The 27,459-nt window shown below is 36.0% G+C and overlaps 1 pseudogene across 1 annotated transcript; it reads right to left on the bottom strand.

The window, feature by feature from the left end:
• Window positions 1-778: 778 nt before the first annotated feature.
• On the bottom strand, window positions 779-25,862 carry LOC143383543 (protein Spindly-like; annotated as a pseudogene). Its single transcript, XR_013089157.2, has 12 exons — window positions 25,744-25,862; window positions 21,324-21,499; window positions 18,034-18,209; window positions 16,088-16,282; window positions 15,357-15,506; window positions 15,165-15,263; window positions 14,942-15,079; window positions 13,548-13,688; window positions 11,232-11,335; window positions 10,519-10,706; window positions 3,080-3,395; window positions 779-915 (listed from the first exon to the last, which is right to left on the bottom strand). The product of XR_013089157.2 is annotated as a protein Spindly-like (transcript).
• Window positions 25,863-27,459: the final 1,597 nt, after the last annotated feature.

Genomic DNA, 27,459 nt, shown 5'->3' with positions numbered 1-27,459 from the left:
AACCAATCTATATTCATTTAGAAAGTTTAGCATTAAATCTTTTTTAATATATAGGTATGTATTCACAAAATATAAAGTTATATATAAAATACATATATTTATATGTAAGATCATAGGTATCAAGGAATTGAGAATCCCTGAAGTTTCTTTTTTTGACCACACCTTTATTCTTTTTGGATAATATCCTGTTATCCACACAGAATAAGAAAACACAAAGAGGAGAACTTGTTGCAATTTTATTTTATATTTAAAAATTATTTGTCTCATATGCTTCAGTCATAAAGTGAATATAAATAAAGATACATATAGGTGCTTTAAATACTGACAAAATCTATAACAATATATATTTTCAAAACAAATTTACTATTTTTACAATACAATGAAAAACTATGTTCATAAAAAGATTACAAACGAAAATATAATAGTATATTAGTTCATTCTCTGAATATATGGCTCTGAAGGTAGGTTAAAATATTCACTTCACTTGAAAAAAATCCAGACACTACACTGCATGTAGATTTAAATTAAGTATAGTCTTCCTTCTGTTAACAGTTTACTCAGTGTGAATCACAGAAGATCCATGAAGGGTCATCACTTAAGAAACTCTCCTTAGAATCACAATCAAAATTGAAAGCCTGGTTGAGAAGCATGGAAATGCCAGCTCTTGATACAATGAGGAGACGTAAGTATTTCGAACTCTGGTACCTCTCTGGCTCTTAACTAAACTCCTCAGTAACCTCAGGGCAAGTAGTACCTCCCTCTGATCAGAGAGAAGTCCTTACTGCTGAGGACACTGGGTCTTTGGAGGACACGTATACAATAGGGTGTGATTTCTTACAAGGTTCTTTTTCCAATTTGCTTGCAGGTTCTTTCCCTTCATTAACGTCTGTTTGAAGCATTGACTCAGCGGCTAACCTACAGGCATTAAAGCATCCACTCTGAATTCAAATGTAGTTAAGGAAAAAAAATAGAGAAACAAACCCGTAATATATTGAGCCTCTAAGGAGGAATGGTGCCATTTTTTTTTTAATAAGGAAAAAAATTAGTTGACTCCAGTACCATTAAAATACTAAATGACTCTTGAAAGGAATTATTCTTATCAATAGACTTAATTTTTAAATGTCTAGTAAATATGTTAAGGTTGATAAAAAAGGCGTGTTAAGGCCTAGATTAAAGAATTAAATCTGATGAGATATCTATCATGATAAGTACACATAACACAAAAATTGAAATGCTGGAGCAATATTTTAAAGATAACATGACACACAAAAGGCCCATGCACAAGATGAAAACACCATGGGATCCTGGCTGCACAGATGTCTGTCTCAGACAATGAAAACACACTCAAACTGAGTTTCAACTAGGAGAATAGTTAAAGAAAAATATAAACAGTGGGGAGATAATAAAATAGGCCTGCGAACACTTTAAAGAAGAGCATCAATTAAATTTATGAAGCATGCGACAGTGAAGTTTCCAATAAAAGCCACTTTTGTTATAAAATCATCTTCAGATTGTGTACCTAAGTTAAGTATGCAAGACACAAGGTTGGAAATGTCTGCAGTGAGCAGATGGACTCACACACACGCAAAAAAAAAAAAAAAAAAATCAAGTGTTTTGTGGTATTTTATTTGTTTTTGTTTAACTAGCAAGGCAAATAGTTTCCAATAAGCAATTTGAGTCAAACAATTTAACTAGATACATTGAAGCAATATTTTTTTCAAGCACAAAAGGGCAGAAGAAGAAATAAAGGCAACATAGCTGGCAAGATATGCACTGATCGGTTCTGGAAATCCACCTCTGGAAGACCATACAGGCCACACACACACCCACACCGTGAGCCACGCAACCCGCACTGGCCATAGGCACACTCCCACAGTGAGCAACACACACACATGCACGGCCTGCGGAACTCGCCTCAGAACAGTTAGCGCTATGGGTACTGTCAGGTAGCATCCATTTGTCATTTCCTCAAGAATATCAAGCTCTTATTTTATGTGACTTACAACATTATACAAAAACTCAAGGAAGGAAATAATTAATTAGTCTTCCTTACAATAACAACAGCAGCTAGAGTTTTATCATTGTTGAGTACATTTAGTAGCACTGAAAATTTAAAGAAAAATCAGATAAAACATACAAGGAAGTTCTTTTACATACGATGGACTGTTTTACTTTTTCGATCGAATGCACACAGAAAATGCCTGACTCTGTTCCCTTCTTTCTAAGAACAAAGTAGCCCTAGTAGTACCTTAAAAAGCTCACTTCATTGGAGACAACCCAAGCTGGCTACTTTCACAGAAACAAGTTTGAATTTTACATGTCTAAAAGTGTTTATTTTTAATATATCTGCCATTGCAATACAAAACCTTCATCTTGATTTCCCCTCCATTTCCCTCACTCACTTCTGTTTATCCTACCCAGATCCTGCTGTGCACGCCCAGAACTCCAGCTGCAGCCAGTTACATCCTCTTCCCTCTGTTCACTTGCTCTTACCTTCTCACTTCTATTCCTTTTAAAGGACAAGGCCCTTCAACTAGTCCTTCAGATACACATATCTGACACTTTCTCTTTTAAGTCACAAATTCAATTATGCAGAAATTGGAGGCTTTGATGTTTTAGAAAAAATGGAAACAAACTACCTTGGATATTTAAAAATGTCAAAATAATTAAAAGTAATGTCTGAAGGACTGGTATAAACGTCATCAAAAGCCATAGAAAACTTCACCTACATTTTCTTAACTAAACTGTCTTCAGACTACTGGAAAACCTTTGAGAAGGTAAGTTGATTGTTCCTTCATGGCTACTCCTTTACCAGGAGAAAAGTAATAGCACATTTATTCAAACCAACAAGAGAGATGTGTGGCTTTCTAATGACTCCCTTCTTCAGGAGTCCTTTCCCCTTGCAATCATTTTTGTCTTTCTCAAAGTTTTAAAGAAGTTGAAGGAGGGCAGATGAAACTGGGGGATTAGACTGCATGCAATATTGAGAAGACAGATAAAGAGACAAAGAGCATAGCTCATGCAGCGAGAAGGGAGAGAAAGGGAGGGCTGCTGGCTGCCTTGAAAAGAGGACACTGACCTGAGAGAGCCGGGCGTGTTCTCACTTCTTTCACGTAAGGCTTGAGCAAGCTTCACACATTTCTTCTCCTTTGGCTGCACATCCACGGGCAGATTTTTGTGAGGAGAGAGAGGGGCAGTGGGAGTGTTTGCAGACACTGACTTTTCTAACTGCAAGTCACCTTCTGAAGGGTTAGGTCAGGACTGTGTCTCCTTGTGAGGTGGGAATCTAGAAGTTCCTTCCCCGGCAGCACCACTGGCACATTCGTCTTCAGCAGGGGTCACATCCAGAGGTAGCACCTCCCGCCTCTTTTTGAGTATAGGAACTTCGATTTTCTCTGAGAATGAAAACCATTAGAAAAATCCAGTCAATGAACAAAAGACAGACCAAGGGAGAGCAGTTATACATAAAGTCTTTTCCTTTTTTCTATTCTTTCAAAATCCACTCATCACCTCACTGAAATCTATTTCTTTTTCTTTCTTTTTCATAGACTGCATTAATTAAAGCTTTTATAGGTTATTTTGACCATAAGTTTTTCCTTGGGAACTCAATACAGGAATTCTAGGAATGAATAAAATGTTCTCTTGTGGTATTTTGATAAAAAATTCTAAGGGGAGATGGTTCCTAAGGGAGACCTTGGTGCCATGGAGATAAAGATGCAGTGGCAAACAGTCAGGGAGTTTAGGATCAAGTCTGGCACTTAGCAGCTGGATGACCTTTGGAAAGTATTTAATCATCCTACATTTTAAGGTTTCTAAATCTGCAAAATGCGGATTAAAAATACTTACTTTGCTTTCTTTGTCTGTTACAAGGATTAAATGAAAAGAACAGGTCAAACTCTAAATATTGGATATCCCTTGCTGCTCCTTTGAAACCCAGATCATCTGGATTTACTAACCATCCTCCTGTCCCTTTCTGTGTTCCGTTCAGCACACTACCCCTGAAATTCCTAATGGGTAATTTTTACTCAGAGGAGCTTACTAGGATCAGGGAAGAGAAAAAGGACAAAAGAATATAAAAAACTTCTCATTGTTGACATTTAAAACAATATAAAAAACTTCTCATTGTTGACATTTTCCCCACTATTGACCACAATGAACAGAGTTCAGCCTGTCAACAGGGTGGGGGCAGAAACCCGTTGAGAATCCTTAAACTAAAACATGTTGACAATACCTTTTGGGGAGGGGAGGGAGTTAGGACCATCACATTCATGGACTTCTTTACATTTGGCCTTTTATTTTAAAATTTATACATAGCAAAGTTCATTTTTTGTAGTATACAAGAGGCAGAGGGTGTATTGGGCTATTTTTTCTCGGTGATGTGACTTGCTCTAATAACTGTCCAAACATTTTTCCTTAAAGGCTAGAACTGTACGAGAAGAGGTCGGGTAGAAATCTCCAGTGATAAATCCCCTACAGAACGACCAAGCTAAATAACTATATGCCACAAAAATACATTCACAAGAACTCAGAAAACCAGAACAGGTAAGTTAGACTGTGAAGCCCACAAGGGGAAAGGTTCCCTGTTACTGCAACCCCTTGTCCCCAAGCTTTCATGGTATCACCCCGCAGAAAGCCCCCAGAACTCAGTGTGTACACTGAAAAAAGTAAGCAAGAAATAGATATTTGACTTCCTCACCACCAGAGTCCCTCTGTGGGAGTCTCACTGCATGGGCTCACAGCAAGCACTGAGAATACTCAGTGGGATGCTCCTGAGACCAGCTAGAAGGAAGGAGAAGTAGGGCTCGAACTAGCACACAGAACTTGGCACTGGCCCTCAATCCCTGCCAGAGGAGACATGCTAGCAGACAGAATGTTTAGGAATGTTTACTGCTGGAGGCGGGGTTCATAGATCCTCTGGACTCAAGAGCCTGACTGGCTCTCCCACATGCCTTGAGTGTACTCCATGAATCTCCCATGGGTCCATCCAGGTTGGAAAATGCACCAGCAGCAGAGTTGTCAAAAAACCTGCATCTAACCTGAGCTCAGGGTGCCCTCTAATGCTGAAATGGAATACCATAGGCAGTCTGCTAAAAATGTCTAAACAAGCCTACTGAAGTAGAATAGTCACAAACAAGTCCAGACTGGGAAAAAAAAAAAAAAAAAAGGAAGAGATACCTAATTCATCAATGCAGAGACAAAGATATATGTTACAAGGACTAAAAAGAGCCAAGGAAAGATGTCCTTATCAAATGGACAAAACATATTGCCAAAGATAGACCCAAAAGACATTCATATGCATGATTTGGCAGACAAAGAATTTAAAATATCTGGTTTAAAAAAAAACTCAAGAAACTTCGAGAAAACAGAGGACCAATTAAGAAAATTTTAAAAGGAGACATTTAACAGATTGAAATAATTTTTAAAAATCAAATCCTGGAGCTGATAAATAAATGAAATAAAAAAGCCAATGGTGGGCATTAATAGCAGAACTGATCAAGAAGAGGAAAGAATTGGTGAGCTTGATAAGAGGCTATTTGAAAACAGAGGAGAAAAAAGAATGAGAAGGAATGATGAAAATTCATGAGATCTCTGGGACACCATTAATACAGCAAATCTATGTCATTGGTGTCCAAGAGGATCTAGAGAATGACAAAAGGTTAGAATTAAGTTTATTCAAAAATATAACAGAAAACTTTCCAAATCTAAGATACAAACACCCAATTATAGGATAATCAAAGTTTGCCAATCAGATTCAACCCAAATAACTCTCAAAGGTCAAAGACAAAGAGGACTTTGAAAGCAGCAAGAGGAAAGAAAGAAGCAAGTGACACAGAAGGGAATTCCAATATGACTGGTGGACTTCTCAGCAAAAACCCAAAGGACATAAGGGAATGAGATGATATCCAAACTGCTGAAGGAAAAACATCTGCCAACCAAGAATAATGTACCCACCAAAGCTTCTTCAGAAGTAAAGGGAAGACAGACCTTCCCAGACAAAACCCGAATGCACTCATGGCAACCAGACCTATCTTAACAAGAAAGGCTGAAGGGAGTTCTTCAAATGCAAAGAGGGAAAAAAAAAAAAAATGAGAATGTCTAATATGAAAACATCTGAAGGTATAAAAATCCACAGGTAAAAGTGAGCATTCTGATAAATCCAAAATAACACGGGAGCTAGGGGATGTAAACCATTTATATCCTTAGTAAGAAGCCTAAAGGACAAAACTAATACAAATACAGTAATCTGCTAAGGGATATGTAATATAAAAAGATGTAAATTTTAACATCAAAAACTCAAAATATGGGAGAGAAATGGAGTTGAAGAGTAGAAGGCTTTTTTCTTTTTTGTTTTTGAAATTAAGTTGTTGCAGCTCAAAATAACCTGTTGTAATTATAAGATGTTCTGTGAAAGCCTCATGGTAATCACAGAGCAAAAACCTTAAATAGATACACTGAAAATAAAAACCATGGGATCAAAACATGCTGATAGGAAAAAAAAAAAATCACTTAACAACAAAGGAAGACAGGAAGATAAGAACAAAGATGTACAAAACAACCAGAAAACAAGTAATTACATGACAGTACCCAAATCTGACTCTGCTGCCTACAAGACACTCACTTGTAAGGAATATAGCCAGAGAGTGAACAAATGGAAAAAGATATTCCATTCAAATGGAAACCAAAAGAGAGTAGGAGTGGTTATACTTAGATAAAATATGCTTCAAGTCAAAAACTGAGGAGACAAGGCCATTACAGAACAAAAAAAAGAGTATACAACAATTGTAAATATATGGCTAAATACATAAAGCAAGCATTATTAAATGTAGAACGATAGGCAGCAATTTTTTTGCAGTGATAAGGTACTTTAACAGCCCACTTCTAGCAATGGAAGAGCATCTAGCCAGAAAACCAGCAGAGAAACATCAGATTTAAACTGTACTCTAGACCAAATGGAGCTAAAGAAGTTACAGACCTTTCCATGCACCAGCTGCAGCACATTCCTCTCAATTGCACATGAAATGTTCTCAAGGGTATCATGTCAGGCCACAAAAGAGAATATCAGAAACTTTACAAAGATGTAAAAATTAAACACACTTAGAAGCAACCAATAAGTCAATGAGGAAATTAAAAGATAAATTTAAATATTTCTTTTCACAAGTAAAAATGAAAATATACCAAATATGCAAAAACTTTATGCTTTCAGCAAAAGCAGTTCTAAGAAGGAAGTTTATAGCAATAAACTCCTACTTCAAAAAAAGAAGGAAGAGAACAGCTTAGTGGTGGAGTGCTTGCCTAGCACGTGAGATGCACTGGGTTCAATCCTCAGCCCTGCATATAAACAAAATAAAGGTTCAAAAACAATTTAAAATTTTTTTTAAAAAAAGAAGGAAGATCTCAATGTCTCATCTCAATAAACTAGAAAAAAATAAGAAAAAAAAAAATAAGACCAAAATTAGTAGAAGGAAGAAATGGTAAGGATCAGAGCACAAATGACCAAAATAGAGGAAAAAAAGAAAATAAAAGATAAATGAAGAATTGGTTTTTGAAAAGATAAACAAAATGAATAAATCTTTAGCCAGACCAAAAAAAAACAACAACAACAACAAAAAAAAAAACTCAAATAAATTTTAAAAAATCAGAGGTGAAAAAGGAAACATAAACTGACCCCAGAGAAACAAAGAATTTTAAGAACTAGTAAATACAAACAAATTGGAAAACCTGAAAAAAAAAAAATTCTGGAGAGCAGAAGGCAACAGCATATCAAAATAATTAAATACCACCATCAAATGGAATTCACCCTAGGATCTAAGAATGGCTTAAAACACAAATCAACAAGCTGATATATCACATTACAGACAAAAGGGCAAACACCATACGATCATTTCAATAGAAAAAAAATTGACAAAACTTAACATCCTTTTTTGATAAAAACTGAATAAATTAGGCATAGAAGGAACACATCTCAGTTTATTAAAGGCCATAGATGATAAACCCACAGACATCATACTCAACAGGGTCAAAATCAAAGTGTTTCCTTTAGGATCTAGAACAAGACAAGGATGCCACCAGCATTCACTGTTATGACTCAACACAGAACTTGAAGTCCTAGCCAGAGAAATTAGATAAAAGGAAGAAATAATAGGGAGCCGAATTGTAAAGGAAACTGTTCCTGTTTTCAGATAATAGAATCTTTTACAGAAAATTCTGAATACTCTACTTAAAAACTATTAGAACTAATAAATACAGTAAGGATATAAGATACTAAAGCCAATATATAAAAGTCAGTAGTGTTTCCATTCAACAATAGCAAATTATCTGAAAAAGAAATAAGGAAAGTAATCCCATTTATAAAAGCTATGGTTTTTAAAAAACAAAGTGAAATAAAATAATTTAATCAAGGAGATGAATGAGCTCTACAGTGAAAACCATAAAACACTGGTGAAAATTGAAAAGACAGAAAAACATGGCAAGATATCTCATATTCATGAACTAGAAGAATTAATATTGTTAAAATATTCATTCTACCCAAAGCAATCTACAAATTCAATGCAATCCTCATCAAAATTCCATAATTTTCTTTACAGAAAAAGAAAAAAAATAATCCTAACCTGTCTTAAATAATAAAATTTCAAATAGTCAAAGAGCAGAAAGAACAAAACTGGAACAATCCTAGTACCTGACTTCAAAATATACTACAGTGCTAAACTGACCAAAATAGCATGGTACGGGCACAAAAACAGTGAAGAGAGCAATGGAGCTCAGAACACATACTGGGGAAAGGACAGTCCTTTAATAAATGGTGCTGAGAAAACTGGATCTCCACATGTAGAACCATGAATATTCATTGTTTCTTCATTGAGAACATTCTCAACTTCTACAAAATCAACCTTTTTTAAATTTCACAGATGAATAAGATCGTGTGGTATTTGTCTTTTTGTGCCAGACTTCTCTCTTATCATATACAAAAATCAACTAAAAACTATAAAATTACTTGAAGAAAACATAGGGAAATGCTACATGACCTTGGTCTGGGCAAAGGTTTTTTAGACAATTCCTCAAAAGCAGGAGAAACAAAAGCAAAAATAAGCAAACTGGATAATATCAAACTAAAAAATTTCTATAGCAAAGAAAACAATCAACAAAGTGAAGAAAAACTACAGAATAGAAGAAATTGCTTGCAAATTATACAGCTAACAAAGCATTACTATGTAGTATCTATAAGGAACTAAAAGAACTCAATAGCAAAAATCCTTCATATAATCTGATTTTAAAAATGGGCAAAAGACCTGAACAGACATTTTTCTAAAGAATACAGAGGTCTACAAAAAAATTCTCAACACCACTAAATCACTAAACATCAGAAAAAAATGCAAATTAAAACCACAATGAGAAACTATTTCACCCAAGTTAGAATAACTATTATCCAAAAAAAAAAAAAGAAATTCTGGTGAGGCTATGGAGAAAGGAGAACTCTCATATACTGTGAGTGGGTCTATAAATTAGTAGTCGTTATGGAAAATAGTATGGAAGTTTCTCAAAAATTAAAAATAGAATTAACATGTGACCCAGCAATCCCAATACTAGGGGTGTGTGTGTGTGTGTGTGTGTGTGTGTGTGTGTGTGTGTTTCCAGATATCTGAACTCCCATAAATGGAGAAAGAAAATGTGATATGTATAAGTAATGGAATACTGTGCATTCATACAAAAGGTATGAAATCCTGTCATTTGTGACAACTTGAATGAACTAAGAATCTTGTGTTAAATGAAATAAGTCAGGCACAAAAAGGCAAACACTACACGTTCCTATTCATCTGTGGAATCCAAACCAGGTTGATTTTGTAGAAGTTGAGTGTTCTCAATGAAGAATGAATATTTAAGGTGATCACATGCTAATTACCTTCATTTAATCATTACATAATGTATATATAAATAGAAACATAATAAATGCCCAATTATTATGTGTCAATAAAAAATATAGAATTCCCAATATTTACTTGGAACATGGCCCCTGAGAATCAAGATTGAATTTTCTCAATCTTGCCTTGCTGTGACAGCAAGGCCACATAAATAAACTCTGCTCAATGGGATGGTGGCAGACAAACACAAAAGGAGTCTGAATCCTGCAATGCCTCCTCAGATTTTCATCGGCGGAAGAATAATCACAAGCACTTAAACTGTGTTTAGATCTTCTATAAATAATCTGAATTAGCATAACTTCCAACATTAGCTGCTTATTTAACTTTTCGGTATGAAAATATGCTACGATTTTAAGTGGAAAAGCCTCAAGTGTCAGTATGATGAAGCCTAGACATCCAAAAAAGCCACATATCACATTCATGCATACCTAGTTCCCTTTGAATTTTTCAGCTGTAAATTTCCCTTATTAACTACAGATTGATAACCACAAAATTGGTTTGTAATGAGATTTGCTAAAAGCTATAGTTTGAAAAAAATGTTGACACACTTTCTCAGAGCTACTTAGGACTTAAAAAACAAAAACATAGGAAACTTGCATACCTTCAGGTTCATACTTCAGCTTTAATTCATCTAGCTTAGCTCTCAGTTTCATATTTTCACTTTCTGCAAGCTGAAGTCATCTTTCATTTGCAAAAAGTTTTCGCTTGATATCCAGGGCCCGATGGCTCTCAAACAATGCTTTCCTCCGCTGTATGGACAATCCACTTTTGCTGCTTTCATTTTCTTTGCTACAGTAACAGAAAAGAAGAACCAAGGAACGTTAATATATAATTTTGTGAATAACTTAGTGGGATGAATCTTTAATTTTATATTTGAACACTTGGTTAAAAATATATTTCTTTGGGATTTCTAGTAACAAAGAAACAACAAATAATTAAAGTTTAACAATAGCATCCCCCGCTGCCAAAATTCATGCATTATTCCAAGGTGATTCATGCATAAATTCCTTTTAAGTTATGAGATACTTATTCTTGAAAAATTTGGATTATAAGAATATTTTCTACATGAAAGTCCTTTTTACTTACCAATCTAAAAAGCTAAACACAAATTATTTACTGAAAGTATTCTTCAGTAATTAGTAATTATTAAATCTTGCATAAAACTCATGTATTACACAAAGACATGTTATTGACTTTCTTTTCTGTGGAAATTTCTTTTAGCAATTTGAACTTAAAAATTTGTTATTATATGAATACTATCTATTAAAATAAATAAAAAGTCTTTATCTTCCATCTGCCAACCCAGACACCTACTTTAAGTTCTCAAGCTTTAGCTGAAGTAAATCTGTATAATAGGTGTTATCTTCCAGAGCACCAGAGTTGCCTGAAGGTTTTGAATCCATACTTTCATATAAATTCTAAAGAAAGCAAAAATTCTTATTACTTACATAACAAATTAGGTTACTGTATGCTTATTAACAGTGGCAGCAGCCACATGTTAATCTCTCATCCTTTGACAAATACTCTTCAAAGATCTACCCACTTACCTGAGTGCAGTAGGTACAAGAACCACCAGTCCTTCTAAGAAAAGTGGCTCAAGGTACTACTGGCAAGTAAATCAAGAGCTAGATTGTGAATCCAGATCTAACTCACACTCATATCTCTGACTCCAACTATACCTGTCTTAGGATTTCACTCTCCTGGCTTTTAGAATGAGAGAAGCAAATGCTTTTGGGGTTGAATTCTGGTATGACAAAGCTATACAATGGAAAAATAGGAAAAAGAGAGGAGATTCTTGAGGTTATTTTTGGTATCCACGCTTTAAATATTCTGATTCACTCTTTGAATATTTTCTTTACTGGAAAAAAAAAAAAAAGCAGATGTTTAAAAACTTGCAAAGAATTTCAGAGATTGCACATTTAAAAATCCTCCTAATTTAAGGTCACAATTTTCAAAGTATAGCACAAAGCCCCAGGGATAGACTACATATACCTGCCAAGTGACACACTGCAAATTTAGCTAAAATTATAATACTTTTAATAGTTTTTAGAAGAAACAGAGATAAAGTCATATAAACAATTTTTTCTTCAAAAATGTCAAAATAAAGAAAGAGAAACTGTTCCAGATTAAGGAAGACTGAAGAGACTTCATGGTAAAACATGCAACCTTGGATTAGGCCCTAGAATTGAAAACACTAGGTTTTTTTTTTTTTCTTTTAAAATTTGCTTAGCGTATGTTTTCATCAGCTTTTTTTTTTTTTTTTTTTTTTATCTCTGTGACCAAAAGATCTAACAAGAACAATGTAAGGAGAAGTTTACTTGGGGTTCATGGTTTCAGGTCTCAATCCACAGATGGCCAACTCTATTGCTCTGGGCCCAAGGTGAGGTAGAATATCATAGTGAAAGGGTGTGGGGGAGGAAAGTAGCTTAGAAAATGGTAATCAGGAAGCAGAGAGAGAGAGAGCTCTCTGCTCACCAGGGACAAAATTCCAGTCGCCTCTCCAGTAACTTAACTCCTCTAGTCACACTCTACCTGCCTAAAGTTACTACTCAGTTAATCCATATAAGTGGATCAATCCACGGATCAGGTTAAAGCTCTCATAATCCAAACATTTCCCCTCTAAAAATTCTTGCACTAACACAAGAGCTTTTGAAGGACATCTCATATCTAAACCATAACAGGGTATCAATGATAACTGGCAAAATGTAAAAAGTAGCTTGGTTAATAGCATGGTTCAATGCATATCAATGTTAATTTGTAATTTTGACCATTTGCTTATATCTCCAATAACATCATGGTGCTTAGGGGTAAAAGGACATCTGGTTTGGAACTCACTCTCAAAGTTTAAGAAAAAACATATAAAAACAGAAAAAGTTATGAATCAAGCGTACAAATAAGAAATAGGGAGCTCTGAGTCAAAGGCATGTAGGAGTACTTTCACTTTCCTGGAAGGTTGCACTAATTGCAAAATAAAATAAATTTATTAGAATTTATTAAAGACATCCATAAATTCCAGTGGATATACAATGTTGAATTGACAAAGCTCTAAAAATAATGGAACAGATAGCACTAAAAAATAATTACTGATGACATTCAGGCAAGAAATCTCACTGACATAACACTGAGCAGAAGACAGAAACAAGGGTATATATATTACATGATTCAATTTATATGAAGTTCAACAGAATGTTCACATAATGTTGACACAAAGTTAGGAGGTGGGAGCACTTCATTTAAATGGGGCTTTTCTGGAGTGCTAGGAACATTTTATGTAATCTGATAGTAATTGTAAGAATATACATATACAGATATAAATACGTGTGTGTGTGTGTATACATATAAACATATATATGTTAAAACTCACTGAGTTGTACACTAAAGGTATAGGTACTTACAAACAATAACCAGATAATAACAACAAAAACAGAATAGATTGGTTTGTCTTTGCTTTAGTAAAAGAAGCATGGTCAATAATACTGAAAAGCAGAGACAAGAAAAAAATAATTTAAAGATTGGGTCAATATGTACTGAAACTAAAAGTCAATTATACCATGAGAAACCTATTTAAACTGAAAATTTAAGATATCCAAATAAAAATCCAGCCACATCTTTTCAAGATATTATACGTACCTTAAATTTCTCCAGATTTCTAATTTCACCTAAAAGATGTTTTATTTCACCGTTCTTCTGCTCTAACATGGCAAACAACCGTTCCTGCTGCTCAAATTCAGTTTGTGATCCTTTCATCTGTAGCAATGTAGCAATCTGTAACTAGAATCCCCCCACCACAACAAAATTGAGATATTCTGATAAGCATATTTCTGGAACAATTTGTATTTTGTACTAATATTATTTAGAACTTGTTTTGAAAACTAGTTATTTCTAGTCTAATAATTGGAAAATATACATCAATTAGTTTTGTTGTAGACATAACTTTGGAGTACTTCTACTTTTTAATGATATCTGAAGTCTTTAATATAGTTTTACCTAGTTTGTGATACAAAATTGAACAGCATGACTGTGGTCCAGAGGGTGTCATTTAACTGGTAAGTAAGCCTGGACAAACGTGGCCTGCTATTCACCACCTATACTAACTCCTGTTAAAGCGATTTCTCAAAATTCTCCATTAGCTTTACTTAAGTAGGGAAAATTGTTAAGCAGCTCAGTCACAAACATGATATTCACAATGATAAGAATGGGAAGTACCATATGAGTATTTTTCTACACTTTAACCCCAAGACAGTTCTGAGAGGCAAGTTCTATCACCTCTACTTTGTAAATGAGGTATGCCTTTTAGATGCTCTCAGAATATATGTCCCAGGTAACACAAATAGCAAATGACAACTATGCTTCAATCCAGTCCATCTAATTCCAAGTTCAATCAGTGACCTTTCCCATTTCTCTGGTAAAACTGACATCTTAAAAAAAAAAAAATCTAAACTTTCTTCCAAACACCACCTTAGGAACATCAGGCAGAACAGACCATACGTTGGAATTCTAAGGACTGCTATAATCTTGGAATCTTTCTAATTGCCATAAGGTTTTCTGTTACTTCTTATTTGTGTGCAGCAACAACCAACAAAACCCTTAAAATTAAATGCTTTGAGGAGCTGCAAGAAAAGGGAACCCTAAATAGTTCAAATTTCCATCTAAAATAAGCCTTCATGAGAAGTGAGAAATGGCAAAAGCTAGTCTCATTTGATGCGGGAACCCAGAAAGACTCAGAATAAGTGAGAAACAAATACTTTTAAATTCCTTTTCCCTATTCTACAAAGATTTAAACCTCCCTGGCAAGGTTAGTGAATGACCATTAAAATAAACAATTAGTAGTTGCTAAACACACTAATGTTTTTCCAAGATTAACTTTTTGAAAACATAAAAGTATCTTATGATCTACCTGGAATTTCTAATTTTTAAAAAAATCATGCAGTTTTAGAAAAAAATATGAAAGTATACCCCTTGAAGGAAAAGATGGCTTTTGTGACATATTTATCTATATAATGCTAATATGAAGTAGATTTAACAAACATTTAAGAGCGGTAATTCCACCCCTTCATTCTTTGCATCTGTTCTCTATTAAATGCATTTTGCTTCTTTAGTGACTGATACTTGACTTTCATACCGATAAGCTGGCGTTCCATTGCCGCCCTTCGATCTTCTACCTGGAAAACATTATATGTTTAATTGTTCTTGTACTAAATGAAATAACAGTTTACCCAATTCAATTATTAGAATACTTGTAAGTACCTCTGCAAACAAAGAGTTGCCCTTACTATTGGGATCCAAGGCTTGCTGGAGGGCTTGGCCCAACTGCACCTACAGATCTTGATTTGCTACATGAGCTTTCTAAATTCAAAAGAAAACAATTTAGCTAATAGAGATTAAATCAGTATGAAAACAATTTAAAAACTGGAAACAATACTACTGTAATCATAATACCTCTAAGGCACTATAGTATGAAACTGCTTCTTTCTCCCGCTCTTCTTTTTCTTCTTTAAGTCGGTCTACCTGGCGCATTAAGTTAGTACTAAGACGTTCTAGTTGTTCCTGTCTGTACTGTAGTTCATTCACTTCTTCCTTGAGAGCATTCTATTCAACAGAAATCGAAAGACAAAATTCTCTTGAAAATGCTTTCATTTAGCAGCTGCTCAGCTAACTTATCTGTAGTGGTTCACATTCAAATTAAAACTACAAAAACCTGTCAAAGTTGTCAGATACCTATTAAAATTTTAAAAATTACTTAACTTTTCAGCAAGGAACCAAACAAAAGGCTCTAGAGACTGCTCTTTCTGACTGTGAATTCAGGGCTTTAATTTTTAATGACTCATAGTCTGAAATGAAAAATCTATGTTCACACAAATTTCAACTTCCACTGTACTAACATTTTATATTATGACACAAACTAGGATCAGAAAATGTCTATGTCCTTTCAGAGCGTTCATTAATCTAAAGGTACTGTCTGCCTTATTTAATCAGGTCACCTAATACTATTTTATAAATAAAGTAATTCACCTAAACTACATAAAACATTTTTTGGATAGTTACATCAAAGTAGGTCAAAAAAACATTTCTTCCTCCACACTAGCTCATTAGAATTATTATAAAAACACATAAAATGTATGCAAAAGAAAAATTTAAAAATCTAAGAAAACACATGCCATAAAAATTACCTTCACACTTTCCATTTCAGTCAGCTCGACCTGAAGAGCCAGCATCTCTGAAGACATGCTTTAGTGGACTCGCTCAGACATCATTCGTATTTCCTCCGATTTATGAGACAGGAGTTCCTTCTGGTGGTCTACTTTGTGCTTTAGCTGCTTTTCACTAAGCCTAGCTTCATCTAACTCTCCTTTCAGTTTTTCTATCTAAAGTATAAAAAAAAAAAATCACAATTTTATAAATCAAAAGGTATTTTCTTTCTGTAAAACATCACTGAATGATCCAAACTTGTACAAAAGTCTACTAGAGCTTCCAAGAAAACTCCAATAGTGACCCACCTTGTTTTATAAACAGTCCATTCTAGCCATCCAAGTGGTTTGGATGCATTAAAGCTACCAGAAGCACTGTGTAGCTGTGTAAACGATGCTGTGACAAGCCATGCCAAAGCAGAAGCCTGATTGGAAGGCTACCACAACAGTCTAGGGGAGAGGGGATGGTGGGGACTAGAGCCACAGTAGCCTACATCAAGGTTCTGTTGGCCAAATCCCCACAACAGGCTGATGAATTCAACATGATTAGTAAGAGAAAGATATTGGGGGGAAAAAAAAGCCAAACTTTTGGCAAAAGTGATTTAAGAACATCAGTAAGACTGAAAATTTTGTATTGATTTACTCTTTGCTCTACCACCTAAGCCATCTCTACAGTTGGTCCTTACTTCAGGCCCTGAAAAAATATCCCCTATACTGCTACATTTGTTTATGTAATGAAAGCTACATGAAAAAAAAAAAAAAAAAAAAAACACCAGGAGAAATGAAAATGCATCATTACCAGTCGTTACTGTCTAAAACCAGACTAGTTTCAGACAAGCTAGACTATTTGTCAGTAATGTGCAGGCTGACGATGTATTTCACAAAAGCATTATTTGTTTGTTTTACCGTCTATTAGGAAAAAACAAACCAACTCAAATATGTGATTTAATTACTAAAAAATAGAAAAACAGCGCTAATTCAGTAAAGAATTAAGGCAGCAGTATAGGTTGTACACAGACATGGAAAAAAATCTTAGAAGATGCTACATAAAAAAAAAATCTAAAAATTGAAAAAGACTTCTGAGAAGACAATAAAAAAGTCAAGCAAGTTTTGAAAGAAAGGGTTTGTAAAAGTCTGGATTCCACACCAAGAGGAGCCATGGTGAAGTTCTGGATTCCTAAGTAGCAATCTGAAGGCTGAATGGGTGGGGGTGCTAGAAAGGAATGGGCATTCATGAACAGCTGTTGTCTATTTTGTGTTTATGTATGAAGTGGAACTAGTATGTAATGTGTCATCAGATTATGTACACACTCAGTGACACAGAATTTGGTGTGAGGAAGACTTGCTTCAATTCACAACTGACAATTTCTAGCTCTCACATTGTCCAATTTGCTTAATCTACCTAAACATTGGCTTTCTCATCAGTAATATGGAGATAACAATAGGATTTCCCTTAAAAATATATTTTGAGAACTGGATCATGTTTTTCCTCAAAAAATAAATTATAAGGTATCAATACTAATATATAGTAATTTATAAGGAACTACTGATTTGTTCTACAGAATTACAAAGCACACCACTAGCTGCAGTAAAGGCTAAGGGACCACTCTTTCTGAAAGGAGACTGCTTGACTATGACCAAGGATGCCTCAGTAGTTACTAAATAAATGAATCATAAAAAAAATTGCTGTTATCAAAATTGGAAAATTATATGTAATTAGAAGGCTATATTGATACAAGTCTCACTTTTATAAGTCATTTTATAAGTTTTTGTTTCTCAGTGTTTCTACTCTCAACATTAAAATGATAGAAAACTCATCTATGCTATTTTCACAGTGGTACTTGAGAAAAATCTTTATCACCTTATATTAACAGATGGTTGCATCAACACGGGGCATTTTTGCTCTGAAAACATACATATATTCAAACCTTGTTTTTTAGTTCATTCACTTCCTGTCCATGGCTTCTGCTTAGCTACTCTTCTAATTGTTCTAGCTGCATTTTTGTTGTTGCTTAATAGCTTCACATTCACAGCTCAAACTTCCTAACATGCGACTCTTGAGCTCAACTTCTCTCTGAAGAGTATATTTTTCTTGTTCATAATTCTGAAAATAGATTCAATTACAATTCAATTACATAAAAATCACTTAAAGCTATTACATAGAATCAGTTCTCACCTTCAACTGGCTTATTCCTGTTTCATACATTTGCTGCTTTCTGAGGTACAACCACATGTTAAATCTGGAATAACTTTGGAGCTCATCAGTTTTAGTGAATCCCTAAGGTATATTCTGAAAGTACAGTAATGTCAAAAACACTCAGGCTGAAGTTAGTACAGGCATCAACTCTAGAAAAGATGCAAGGTTACCACTTTCCAATCTGGGGCTCTGATGCCCTAGTAACCTGCAATGCAAAACGTAACTGGGGAGGCATTCTCTGGATTCCAAAATCTGAATAAAACTTTGTATGATGAGTACCATCAGGCTACGTTAAAATGTCCCTGCTTTTGGCTGGAATATCAACTGTCACAGCAGCATGTCTTATCTCATGCTGACCAAAAACTAGGCATTTGTTTGACGATAAGGAAAATAAGCTACTTATAATTTAATACAGTTTGATAGCACAACCTTCAAATCTGGAGTCCATCTGAGAGAGAACATGAAAAAGTAAAGGGACTTTTGGTAACAAAAGACCAGAAACAAGGTCTTAGGCATTCAACCTTCCATCTATTCCACACATACTTACTAAGAACCCAGCAAATATGCCAGGTAACAGAGAAATTCAAATAAATATAAAAAATGATGCCTGACTTCAAGGAGGATCAATGTCTAGAGGAACAATAAACACACAATTCAGCAATTACATTAAGTCACAGTAACTGGTAAGTGCTAGCTCAGAATACACTTCCTGAAGGAAGTAATGTCTATATTGGTTTTTAAAGTATTAGGACACATGCTTACATACTACATTCTGATGCAGAGAACATCATAAAGTGAATAACTGTTTAACTAGTCAGATCATTCAGGTGTCTGAGCTCCACACACAAATCAGATATCATTTGCATTTTATATGCAGGGGTTGTTCCAAGACCCTGGGTGGATAGCTGAAACCACAAGTTGAACCAAACTCCATATATACATATGTACACACATATCTTGATCAGTTTTAATTTTAAATTAGGCAAGTTAGAGATTGGTAACATAACTAATAACAATTTAATAATATACTGTAATAAAAGTATGTGAATATGATCTCTCTCAAAATATCTCATTGTACTATGCCTAGGTGAGGAGAGGAAGTGAGGTGGAGCAGGTGGGATAAAGTAGGATGGCACCAGATTTCCTCACACTATTCAGAATGGCATGCAATTTAAAATTTATTATTTACCTATGACACTTTCTATGTAATATTTTTAGACTACAGTTGTCCAGAGGTAATTCACACTAAGAAAAGTGAAACTAGAAATAAGGAGGGGGCCTACTGTATGGTAAAGTCCATGATAGAGATATGGTAATTGCTTCACTACCCTGTAGAAGGCATTGACAGAGAAGTATTAGCTCAAACCCCTTCATGAAGCTTTAAAATATAAGATAAAATGAAACTAGAAAAAAGACCTAAAACAAGTAACATTATTCCTCCAAAAGCACTTCCATTTTTGATAAGTTATTTCTCCAAATCATTGTATATAACATGGTTTTATTTTCTACTATTAGATTTGTAATTCTTTGCTTTGTTTTATAATTAGGTATTGAGCTCGTGGTCAAGAACAGTACCATATGGGAAAACAAGAGCTGTCATTAGTAACTTTTACCTGCTATATTTATAATTTTCAATTTTAGTTTATACCACTGAGGATTTACTAAATTAAACTGATTTATTCATTCTTTCAATAAATATTTGTGTGCAAAGCACTAGAGAATATAGCAGTGAACAAGACAAAATTCTTAAGGACCTTGCAATCCTGGAGATAATTAGTACTGCAAAGAATTAAGAGTGAGTGATGCTACCAGGTGCAGTGGTGCACACCTGTAATCCTGGCGGCTCAGGAGGGAGGCAGGAGGATCACAAGTTCAAAGCCAGCCTCAGCAAAGGCAAGGTGCCAGGCAACTCAGTGAGACCCTGTCTCTAAATAAAATACAAAACAGGGCTGGGGGTGTGGCTTAAGTGCCCCTGAGTGCAATCCCTGCTAACTATACCCCCTGAACTCCCCCCACAAAAGAGTGAGTGATGCCGACTTTAGTTAGGGCTGGTCTCTGTGAGGGACATTTAACTGTAATCTGAAGATTGAGGATTCAATCTATGAAGAGTGGGTGAGGAACAACTAAGCAGGAGGAAAGAGCTCATATAAACCCATAAGGCAAGACTAGGATAGCCTGAACAAGGAAAAGCAGTTTCCTGTGTTTGCAAAAGTCCAGCAGAAGTCAAATCACATAGGGATGTATAAACCCTCAGACTGTCTTTTGTAAATACAATTGAAAGCCTTATGCAGATTGAGAAAGGAGATGACATGATCTCTTGTGCTTTTCCATGAGAAAGAAGGATTCTATGGTGAGAAAGAATGATCTGAATAGCAATGATGGAGCAGGCAATCTGGTTAGAAGGCTGGGAGAAAGAAGACAGTGGCCTAGATAGATGTTTTATAAATCATGTCCTAAGAATTTGTGGACTAAATGTGAGACTTCTAGATTTTTGGGTCAAGCAACTGAACATCATTCAATTTACTAAATAAATAAGCTAAAGACAGAGAATGTTGGATTAGTAGACAGGGAATTAAATATTCTGTTTGTTTATATCAAGTTTGAGATAGTCTTAAGTGGGCAATTGAATACATTAATTAAGAGTTCAAGGGAGGACTATTGCTCCTCCCTTGAACTCTTAATTAATTGTTAATTAAACAGTTTAGGTTGCTAAACTACCATGGGAGCATTTAGATGATCTTCAGAGCTCCAAAATAAGTGAGATCACCTATGTAGAGTGTGGACAAACAAAACTTAGTGATAAATATGGTAGGTAAATTGTGGTAGAAAGAGTAAACATAATTGAAACTCAGAACACACTGCTTTGGAAAGAATATCAGGAATTCATTAACTCATTCACCTTTAATGAAAATGGCATAGATAGGAAATTAGATCTTCAGAAAATAAAATAATTACTGCTAGACAAAATAAACCTTCAATAGCTAAGCACACCCTCATAAACAGAGGAATCCACAGTCTTACCTCAGTCATGGTCATCATTTCATTACGACATTTATCTAATTGATTTTGCAATTCACTTTGGCTCTCCAATAGTTGTAAACCATACTGTGCAGCTTTTAGTCGCTCTTTTTCAACCTCTTTGAGCTTGCTTCGAAGATCTGCAATATCTGCCTCCATGTTCTTTTCCTGTTTTTAGTCTATTATAAATAGAAGAAATACAATTTTTTTGAGCTTAAACAAACAAACAAAAAAACACCCTACAATAAAACCAATAATAAAGGAACCATGTATCCCCAGTGCTACTATCATATAAAAACATAATATTAAGATTTTATTCCTGACTTGTAAGGAGTCAAATTTGCATTCTTGTTCTAAGAGCAAAAATTGTTTTGATATTTTTTTTTACTTGAGACCAAACCAAAAAAGAACAGAAAAAAAAAAAAATACACTTAATTGTGCTCTTAAGAAACTCAACATTAGGAAACTATTCAATTGTTATATGTTAAATGTCCATAATTACTAAGGTAGAATTAATCTCATAATTGTGTTACTGTCAAAATAATCAAAGTAAAAAGAGAGCAGTGACAGAAATCAAGAAACTTTATGGTATGCATGCATGACTGCTACTTAAGAGTATAAAAAGACAGTTTTAAATCAGACTCACAAGATAAAGTAAAGAATATCCTGTCTTATTTTTTATAGTAGTACTACTTTGCTGAATGTATTTGTTTCATTGGAAACTGATTCACAGTATTTTTCTAATTACTCTTAACAGAGTATGTAAAATAAAAACTATGTTCAGAGCAATTTCCAGGCTAAGCCTTACAACTTTATACATAGGATAACTGTACTTTAACTTAACCTCAATTATTGTCCCTTCCTCTTTGGCCCTAGTCCCTTTAAGCCAAACTGAAACTGGACTTTGCTTTCATAGAGCATCAGATGATTCCCTATGTCTTAAGTTTATAGAATCATGCATTTAACAAACATTTACTGAATGCCCCATTAGCTAGGCTTCATTCTGGGCACTTCAGATCATTATGGCGTAAAACTGGCAAAGTTACTCATTCATTAAACTTACATTCCAAGAGGGGAAAATAATAAGTAACAGTGTAATAATTAAATACATTAGAAAATAGAATTGGAAAAAAAAAAAAGCTCAAAAGAGATAGGTGGTGTAAATAGGAGACAAAAGATGGGAAATAGGTTTGCATCATTGTGTGGAAGAATGTTCCAGGCAGATGGGAAACCCTAATATGGAAAAAGAGTCCAAGACATGAACTAGAATTTAGGTCACAGATAATAAAGGAGCCGGCAGATCAGTCCATTATAAAGAGTTTGGCTTCTAGCGTGTGTGAAATGGGAAGTCACTTCAACGTCTGAAGTAGACAATTTGGTAAAATTTAAAAGAATCATTTCACTGCTGTGTTGAATAGTTAGGATGGAACAAAACTGGAAGCAGAGAGACCATCTGAGATAATAATGCCTCATGCTAGGTGGTGGCATAGTAGGTGAGAAATGCCCAGATTCTGCCTATATTTTAAAGGTAAAGCCAACATGATTTTCTTATATATGGAATATAGCAAAATAAAAAATGCCTTTAAAAAGTAAAAATACCTTCAAGGCTCTGCTTGAGCAACTAGCAGAAGGAGTTGCCCTCATTTGAGATATTGATGTAAAGTTTTTTGGGGGCCAGGGGGACCAGGATTTCAAGTTTTGCATGAAAAATGTCAAGCAGGCAGCTGAATGAATATATGTGTAGGAGAGGGGTGTAGGCTAGAGATATAAATTTGGAAGTTATCAGCACAAGTCCTTCAGATTGAGTGTCAACAGAGGATGAACATAACAAAGAGAAGAGGACGAAGCACTGAACCCTACTAGAAGGTGAGGAAAAAGATGTAAAGTATATTCAGGAGTTAACAGTGAGGTAAGGAAGAAATCAAGAGCATGTGCTGTCTTAGAAGCCAATAAACAAAGTGTATTAAGGAGGTAGGAGAGATCATACCAAATGCTGCTGCTAAGTCAAATTGGCCACTGGATTTTGAATTTATGGAGGTCACTGGTGACCCCAAGAGAATTTTGGTGGGAAGATGGGGTAAAAGCCCACTTGAAATGAGTATGATAGAGAATGGTAGGAGATGAAAAAGTGACAGAAAATACAGTTTTGCTTCAAAAAGCAGACAAATAGAATAGTAGCTGGAATGGAAGTAGAGACAAGTTTACTTACTATTTTAAAGATACAAAACAGTATGTGTGTATACCCTAGGATAAATTCAGGACAGAAGATGACATAGGAGATACTGGAGAACTGCCAGAGTGATGTCCTTGACTAGAGGATGAGGTCTAATGTACTGAGAATGTAGCATGGATATCTTCTCTAAAATGAAAACAAAGCATACAATATAGATGTTGATTAACTAGGGACATATAGTAGGGAGTATATTGAAGTAAACCTAGTTGGTTTTTTGTTCGTAGCAGGGTATTGGGGATTGAACCCAGGGCCTGGCCCATGCTAGGCAAGTGCTATACCACTGAGCTACATCCCCAACCCTAGTGTGACCTTTTAAATGCCTCACTTATCACTGAATTAGAAAACAAAGTTCTTAACTGAGAATCAGTAGGTAGGAGATATAGGGTTTTATAACAGGGTAAAATAGATACCATAAACTAACCAGTGCAGACTACTTTAAAATGCAAGACCTTTTCAAAACCTATATACAGTGAAGCTAGCCAGCTAACTGTTGCTTTATTAACAATAACTTATACTTGTTGGGGATTTACCACCTGCTAAAAGAAGTGCTTCAAATACATCATCTCATTTAATGCTCTTCATGAGCCCATGTTAAGCCATTATTATTATCTCCATCTATCAAAATAAAAATGAGGTTAACCTCAAGGCCTCCCATTAAGGAATACACAAGGAAGTAAAAACATTAGTTCTCATTCATTCAAAACATTTGCTGGAATTTTATTACATGTCAGACAATGCACTTAGTGTTGAGGATAAAATAATGATCCAAACACTAGAAAGTATTTTGAATTTTCCAGTCCATTAGTAGAAAGGCATCAAATCAAATAACTAAACTATAATGTTACAAGTGTGATAAGTGCAAAAGGGAGAGCTGTAACTAAGGTGGTATCTAAGCCTATAACAAGAGGGAACTGTTCCCTGATTACGTGACTTTTCAGCTGAGCTCTAATGAGTGAAAAAGAATTAATCTATCAATCTGCAAAGAGTTAACCTATACCCTTTAGCCATGGACGAACTAAAACTAATATGTGCCATACATTTTGCTTGGTGCTCTATGTACATTTTCTTAGCAATGTTCTCAAAGATCTCATAGGGTAGAAGAACTTACATTTTAAACATGCAATCTTAATGTGGCACAGAAAGGTTAAGTAACTTGCTCAGGGTTATCAGTCACTCAGGAGCTAAATGAGATGGGAACCAGAGTCCATCTCCAAAGCCTGGTGCTCTAACCACATTTCTGTCTGGCCTCTCAAAACAGCATACAAGCCATGCGCAGTGGCTCATGCCTATAATCCCAGTGACTCCGGAGGCTGAGTCAGGAGCATCCCGAGTTCAAAGCCAGCCTTAGCAATGGCTAGTCCCTAAGCAGCTCAGTGAGATCCTATCTCTAAATAAAATACAAAACAGGGCTGAGGATGTGGCTTAGTGGTTGAGGGCCCCAGAGTTCTATCTCCGGTACACCGCTCCACCCGCACCCGCACCCCCCCCCCCCAGAAAACAGCATACAAAAAACATTGGAACAAAGGAAGCTCTAGAAATCAAAGCTGCCTAGGCCCTTCCACCTCCATCCCTTACTGGTGGCACAAATTCGGACAAGTAACTTAACGCCTTGTTTCATCATCTTCAATACAAGGAGGGTAATGACCATCTTACAGGCTTATTGAGAACATTAAACATGATAATGGATGGAATACAAATAGGGCAGGGAGACACGCATGATCTGAAAGTTTCGAGCAACGTTTTAAAAAAGTAAACAAAGGACAAAATTCATCTCGACGTTTTACTTGACCCAATGCATCCAAAATATCATTTCAACTCGTAATCATAATAATTGCCAGAGATACAGCTCTTGTGGGATACTACCTTTAAAATCCAGTGTATAATTTACATTTAATTCGGGTTCCCACAGTGGCTAGGGGGCCATCGTACTGGACAACGCACCTCCAGGGGCCAACGCACCTGCTGAGGCCCCCAGCAGCCGCCTGGCCTTCCCTATTTATCCAGAGTTCCCCAGAGAAGCGAGAACGTCCAATCGAAGACTGGGGCCCGACTGGAAGCCAGCTTATAAGAATTTAGGGTTCCGGGATGAAGGCGTTCCGGTCAAAGCCTCCGCCAAGACCCAGGCCCCAGGCTTCCTCAAGCCCTGCTCCCAGCCGCCTACCGTTCGTCTCCACTCTCATTAGTCTTTACCTCTGTCGTCCTCACTCCTTCCCCCAGCTGCTGGCAAGAGCTGAGAGGTCCCGGCGTCCAGATCCGTGATGCTAACCTCAGCCGGCCAGAGAGTTGCCCTCCTATTCATTCACCTACTAGTCCTGTAAGCGCCAGGGCTTTTTGAACACAGTTCCCGCGAGAACTCTCACTACTCACGAAACGTTCCTCTAACAGCGCGAGAAAAGCCAACGCCAGGGAGCGTTCGGCAGAAGCGCCCCGCCCCCCGCAACGACTACGCAAGTGCGAGTGGCGAGCCCTGGGCTGGCGCAGGCGCGGACCTGGCCTCTTGGCGTGTCAGTTTTACCTCAGGTGGTTTTCCAGGCTTTCGTCTAGGTGTCTGCTTAAAATTGCTGTTTGTGGGGCTTGTGGTTGTTTATGTCAGGGCCTTCTGGAGGGACAGTGTCGGTTGGCGGGGATGGGTGGGACTGACCTTGGGGGCCGTTGACAGCGTTGTCCACCCACCAACGGACTGCGCGCGTGCCCTCGGAGGACCTTCCTGCAGAATCTCTTGTGGTTCTAGGACCCGGCGTCTGGGTGGCGATGTGGGTCCACGGTTGCCATGTGGCTTTGTGCCCCACCTTGTAGCGCCTTGGCGCCAAGTTGCACACGGCAAACAGCCCAATAAGGTGCACAGGATACCTGTCACCTTCAGAGGAAAGCAAAGCCCCAGGAAGAAAAAATGGCTGTCTTAAGTGACAGAATCTCATATGAACTAATGAGGTCCGATTCCAGAATCCAAGCTCTTGAGAGCATGCGCGTTTAAATAATCTTATTTTGTTAACCCAGTGTCTATACGTTATTTAAAAATTTAAGCATTCATAAAGAATGGCGTCCAACGTTTAGCGAACACTGCTGAGTCCTAGTAACCGTTATGGGGTCATCTTTTCTTGCCTATTTTAGGACTTGGCTTTTGGCTCCCCTCCCTTCCATCATCAGCTTTTTTTCTTTTCTGTTGGACTGTCCCTCTCCACAGAAAAAAATGTTGAAATAACTACCATTGCAAAGTGAGAATAGTAATAATAATAATAATAATAAATAAAATTTTGTAATAACTGCCATTGCAAAATAACAACAACAACAATTTCCCTGACTCCAATCAGGTACAACCCCATTTGTTTGCTTCTCTTTGTAAAAAAACACCTGAAAAAAAAAATGTTTACAATTACTAACTTCATTTTCTTACATTTTATCCTTGCCTGCTCCAACTTCAGCTGGGGTTCAATTCCAGCCAATATAGTGAAATGACACCTCAAGATCACCAGTGATTTTTTTTTTTTTTTTTTTTTTTGTACTGGGCATTGGACTACTTGTAAGTGCTAAGCATGTGCTCTACCACTGAGCTACACCTCAAATCCACCAGTGATTTGTATCTTGCAATATCAAGTAGTCAATAATTAGTTCTTCCTTCTGCTGAAATTTGTCAAGAGTTGATTGCTTTCAATGAATTTTTGTTTTATGTTTTGGGGTGCCGCACTCTCCTTGATTTTTCCTCTTTTCACTTTCTTTTGGATACTTTTATTCTGACTGAGTAGACCAGATTACCAAAGACTAATCTCAGTTTTAAGATAAGCAACAAAGATAACAGATGCATCTGGGGCCTGAATGAACCAAATGCTCATTCATTTTTAATCAACCCTGTGTTCTTTGATAAATGAAATAAATACCATTTCCCCTGTCATTTAACAAAGATTCCTC

Source organism: Callospermophilus lateralis, chromosome 1, assembly GCF_048772815.1.
Source record: "Callospermophilus lateralis isolate mCalLat2 chromosome 1, mCalLat2.hap1, whole genome shotgun sequence".
In the NCBI taxonomy this organism is placed as follows: Eukaryota; Metazoa; Chordata; class Mammalia; order Rodentia; family Sciuridae; genus Callospermophilus; species Callospermophilus lateralis.
The sequence above is the reverse complement of the archived record's forward strand: the minus strand, read 5'-3'. Positions and strand labels throughout refer to the sequence as shown.